Genomic DNA, 5,829 nt, shown 5'->3' on the forward strand with positions numbered 1-5,829 from the left:
TGTGTACAGGCATAACCCCCTTGATTTCCAATAATCTAATTAATAATATGCGAAACAAACATACATTTTGATTGACGAGTTGCGCATATTGCTGTTTCACCGAGTGGGTGGGCTTGCCTATTTATATTGAGATTTAGATCAATATTTCTATTTATAAGTACGCGCCCCTATGGGAATATTGATATGTATATTTCTATTTCTATTTATATAAGTACGCGCCCCTATTTTGAAGTAGCTAGCTCGGAAGCGGGAGCAGAAAAAATAGATTGATCGCTGGCTATTCCGGGAATCCCACTTTTCTATGTCAGTAATATTAGACCGTAAAGGTAAGGTTATGCATTTGCGGAGGTTCAGAATTTGTGCATGCACTATAGATCTATAGCGCCTACACAAATTCTGTTCTGCCTTTATAAGTAGCGCCCGCCCCATTTTGATCATATCATGTAGTAGCAGATCTCGCTCAACAAGCGAGAGAATGGGAACTAGGGAGGGGTCTGGAGCAAAAAGCGCTATGCAGCATCAGTAATACCTCTCGGTTAGACCTATAGTAGCGAGTAGGGTTGGGGTCGCCGAGTGGAAGGAAGGACAAGTTGATGTCGAAGAAGGACAAGCAAGTTGATTTCCAAGTTGATCGCTTTATATACTCGCACCCCGGCGGGACTAAGGAAGCCAGGGTTGGACGAGGTGGCTGGGCTTTGATACTCTTTGATTGATACAGAGAGAGATGGGCTTGATACACTCTTTTACAGGAAGGAGGAAGTAACATAAAGCACCCCACATAGCTCTGGACATGCACGGTACCGTACGGTATGGCACACGGTACAGCGACGAATTCTTCCCTGCCTGGGCTGGCCTGGCCTGGACTACATGGTTGGGCTGATCGGTTGGACTTATCAGCTTTGCTACTCGACTGGGATACTCAGCTTGGATACTCAGCTTCACTCCCGGGCTGGGCTGGAAATAGACATAGACGTAGATCAGGGGAGGGGCCATCATAGTCGATCATAGCCGATAGACACACACAGCTTCTCATTGCCTTTAGGTACGTGCGATACGGTAGTCGTTCATTGTAGATAGCCAGTTGCCTTTGCCGGGAGTACTTGTCTCATTGACGATAACCGCTAGTCATAGTCCCCATTATAGCCAGCTTTTCAGTGCCAATTGCCGATAGTCATTAGTCCCCTTTCAGAGACACACTGCCAGAATCACAGAGCTGGACCCCACAGGGTTGTACATACAGAACAATGGTTCCTACCTGCTCCACACTGAACCTACGGAACCTTAGTTCTATCTCGATCGGATGACATGAACGATACATTCATTACTGACTATGCACCCGTTGATGAGAATGGATCATGCGACAGACACATGGGTTTCATTCACGCTTGTCAGGGAATGACAGTCAGCGATGGGAAGTGGCCCGATTGATTGCATTGATTGCCCACATAAGCAGAAAGGGGCGGTACAACGAACGGACGAATGACAGCTTGAGCGTTGGCAGCCTTACCGATCGATACCGAACAGGAGGTCCTACAGATACTCACAGGGAGGGACTAATCCAATGGGAAGCACTCTTCGAACCTATCCTCAGTGAGTGCATGAACCTATGGTCGATGCATGAAGCTCTGGTACGTCGGTACATGAATGAAGCTCCTTTCAGTGCAGCAATTAGCTCTTGTCGGTGCAGCTAGCCTACTATAATTAGGGGGCAGCAGCATGATGAAGCTATGGTTGGTGCAGCTAGAAGTTATTGCCTTGAGACAGAGAACATCATTCCAATAAGAAGAGACAGGAGACCTCGCCCCTCAACTAGACCCAACCGTGGCCCTCGAAATAGACCTCGAAATAGACCCTACGAACTCTAATAAATACACCCTCTACCCTACCAAACTACACCCTACACGGTACGGGGCCGAGTGAGTGAGTCACCATTGGGTTCATAGCTGATTGACACTCATTCCCAATCATTCACAACCGGTCATTACCAATCAGCCGACAGGATATCAGACCCCCGAGCATCATTGCCGTAGATCATTGACGATACCAGAGAGACCCTCATTCACAGGAGGTGCCGATACCCAGTTACCGATACCCGCAAGACCATGCCCCTCATTCCCACCGGTCAATGCCAGCCGAGAGGACATCAGGCCCAGGAAGGAGGTACCGATTCACGATAGACGATACCCAGACCCTCATTACCCACCAGACCAGGAGGTTGACACAGGGAGGGGCCTAATCACAGGGAGGGCACACTCCTACTGCTACCACGTAGAGCTACAAATACACAGAGTCAATTTGCATAATCGCATATATAATGACAGGAGCTAAATAGTGCATGCAGAGCGCCTTAATCTTGATGCTTACCTTCTATTTGACTTTCTTCACGGTTGATTGCTTTATATACTTGCACCTGGAGAACTAGTGAACCGGGGTTGGACAATGGCGATGAGGTTACCGAACTGATGAGGTTACTTAACTGATGAGGTTCGCCATCAATGCCGATAGGAGTTGTATTCAATCCATTACCATAGCACGATTCCCGCATGATTCACATACCATGAGGCCCATAGCACGATTACTACCCATTCCCTAGTAGAGCACGAGTACCATACACGATTCCCATAGATCAATCCCATATATCGAGGCCCATACACGTAGAGGATGTGAGTGCACCGATGAGGAGTGATTGATTCGATTGATGAACATCGTTGGGGGTGGGGCGGTACAACGGACAACATCTGCTGCCGAGAGGGGCGGGCCAACGGACGGATGGACGGAGGTGATCCTTATTATGAGAGCACGAGGCCCATAGCACCATTACCATAGTACGATTCCACATAGCACAATGACTCCCCATTCCCTAGTAGAGCACGATTCACATACCACCATTCCCATAGCACGAGGCCCATACACGTAGAGGAGGATTTACGTACAGGCGTTACCACAGATACACATTGAGCTACACTACTCACACACACACATACCCAACATTCACAATAAGCACCAGACGTAGCAGCACATACAGCACCCTCACATAGCCGAAGAGAAACAATTGATGAATTCAGACAGCAAGCCAGCATTGCCAGGAGATTCATGGATACCAGTCAGCATTGCTAGAATATCCCAGCCAGACATCTCCCCATTCAACCCATCTTTGTCAATCAAAACGCTAAGCATACTTATTACCTAAAATAGAACACCCCATCCTTTTGCACCGATTGAACCGGTCTGTTTATGTATGTGTAGAATAGTAATCCAAAGACACGTATTCCTCTATCTTAAAGTCAGAGATATCTATCTTACACGCACCGTCATTGGATGTGTGCTCTCAAGATCCCTCTTGGCCAGTTTTGGGTTGGATCACATTGGCTTCGGGTGGAAGCCGAGTATCATATCCCTCGGGTGGACAGGACCTACCAACTCTGCCATCTTCAAGCGACCGTGATCGAGACCGAGGAGCACTTCATATTCCGTTGCCCCATCTACTATGAGATCTAAGGGCGGTTCCATTGTCATTAGAGAGATTCAGACCTATCCAGATTATTCAAGTACCTTGACTAGAGATGTCTGGCCTTAGACATGCAGGAGCACCACAAAAAGATATAGAGGTTTGGATCGAATGTTCAATCCTGTGTTGAGTTTTTGGACCATGTTGTGTGAATACGGATTGTATCCTCTGAAAGTCGTTAGCGCGAAGAGCATTTGCCCTCCTACGTTCGACCGATGAACAGGAGACTTTTTCTTGGAGGGAGAAGGTTGGCTTTCAAGCCGGTCCTTCTCATTATATATGTCATTATGCTTTCGAAGACAACGCTCATCATTTCCGTAGTAAGTATTCCCATAAAGATCAGTATAAGTGTGATCTCATATAGAGTTAAGCCCCTTGTTATCATTACCTATACGTGTTTCTTATGGAATAGCTTATGTGTACTAATATTATGCAAATACAATGGTACTCATTCTAACTAGTCTGATTCTCGTGTTAGTTATGCCTCTTCCTATATATATACAGTCCTATGTTCATACATAATAGCAGGGAGAGGCAAAGATATTTTATCGTTTGTATGTACCAATACACAATGTAGGGATTGGTCCCATTTATATTGATAAAAAAAGAGGAAAGAAACGAGATATTCTAATCCTTCCATTCGTTCATGAACGATACCTTTGCAATTTATGGACTAAGTCAGATATAATTTTTGATGAAAAAATATCATTTTTCTACTAAAGAGTGGAGCTATTACTGTTCCATAAACAGTAATACTTTACTGCACTGCGGGAAAAAAATAAAATACTGAGTTCAAATGCTCAGTCAAAATGATAACTTTATCATTTTGTGCTATGCAATGAAAAAAAAGGTCAAAATAGGAAGTCTCTAGGTTAATGGGCCTTTTCCGTTCCATTCCGTAGAAAGATTCGGGGTTATTCGTTTTCAGGATCAATAGTGGACGAACGGAGAGAGAGGGATTCGAACCCTCGGTACGGATGATCCGTACTACGGATTAGCAATCCGCCGCTTTGGTCCGCTCAGCCATCTCTCCAAGATGGAAGAGTTCATGTGTAACAAAATGAATGGTGGAGTAAAGGTGTATATCATAGTATGTACAGATTGTATCGGCAATATAATGAATATTGCGATTATTCAGTTGGATAAAGAACAATCCAGTCAATCGTATTGTTCATTTCGTTAAAAATAGTTCTGTATGACTGATTTTTTCTGCTTTTCTTGGCCTGGCCGATGGCCAGGCCAAGAAAAGCAGAAAAAATCAGCAGTCATACAGTGCTTGACCTAATTTGATAGCTAGAATACCTGCTGTAAAAGCAAGAAAAAAAGCTATCAAAAATTTAAGCTCTACCATATCTTCATTCCCTCCCCAATGAGTTTGATTAAATGCGTTACATGGATTAGTCCATTTATTTCTCTCCAATATCAAATTTTATTATCTAGATATTGAAGGGTTCTCTATCTATTTAGGGTTCTCTATCTATTTTATGTATTATTGTAAAGATATCAGTTGCTCAAGGCCATAGGTTCCTGATCGAAACTACACCAATGGGTAGGAGTCCGAAGAAGACAAAATAGAAGAAAAGTGATTGATCCCGACAACATTTTATTCATACATTCAGTCGATGGAGGGTGAAAGAAAACCAAATGGATCTAGAAGTTATTGCGCAGCTCACTGTTCTGACTCTGATGGTTGTATCGGGCCCTTTAGTTATTGTTTTATCAGCAATTCGCAAAGGTAATCTATAATTACAATGAGCCATCTCCGGAGATGGCTCATTGTAATGATGAAAACGAGGTAATGATTGATATAAACTTTCAATAGAGGTTGATTGATAACTCCTCATCTTCCTATTGGTTGGACAAAAGATCGATCCATATGTTACAATCAGATCGTGGCGGGTATAGTTTAGTGGTAAAAGTGTGATTCGTTACATTATCAACTCGAATAGTTGAAGGATCTTTTACATGGATCTTTGATCCATCTAAAGCTCTATTTACAGATAGGTTCAAAACCTTCCCTATGAATACCCAGGAATAGCATACCTTCTCGTAATCTGGGTCTGAAATGATGAAAGATAAACACATTTTTTGGTTCCAAGATAACGGCACAGAATGTTTGAAAGGTTAGATAAATTACAGATCTATGGGGAAGATATTTTTTCATCGTGACTAAACCTTCAACTTATGGATGGAAGGACCCCAGGTTGAAGCCGAATAGCTATAGAACTATGACTTTGGTTTACTTGGGTTATCGGCATTTCGTTCGAGCTCGGTGGAATTTGTTCTCCTAGGGATCAGAATCAGTAGAAATAGGGAACGAA

At 43.7% G+C, this 5,829-nt stretch overlaps 1 non-coding gene across 1 annotated transcript; it reads right to left on the bottom strand.

The window, feature by feature from the left end:
• Nucleotides 1-4,453: 4,453 nt before the first annotated feature.
• On the bottom strand, nt 4,454-4,541 carry TRNAS-GCU (transfer RNA serine (anticodon GCU)). The gene has a single exon. It is a non-coding gene; the product is annotated as a tRNA-Ser (tRNA).
• Nucleotides 4,542-5,829: the final 1,288 nt, after the last annotated feature.

Source organism: Pinus tabuliformis, chromosome 6 (assembly GCF_031772625.1).
Source record: "Pinus tabuliformis cultivar Carrire ecotype Pingquan chromosome 6, CPIR1, whole genome shotgun sequence".
In the NCBI taxonomy this organism is placed as follows: domain Eukaryota; kingdom Viridiplantae; phylum Streptophyta; class Pinopsida; order Pinales; family Pinaceae; genus Pinus; species Pinus tabuliformis.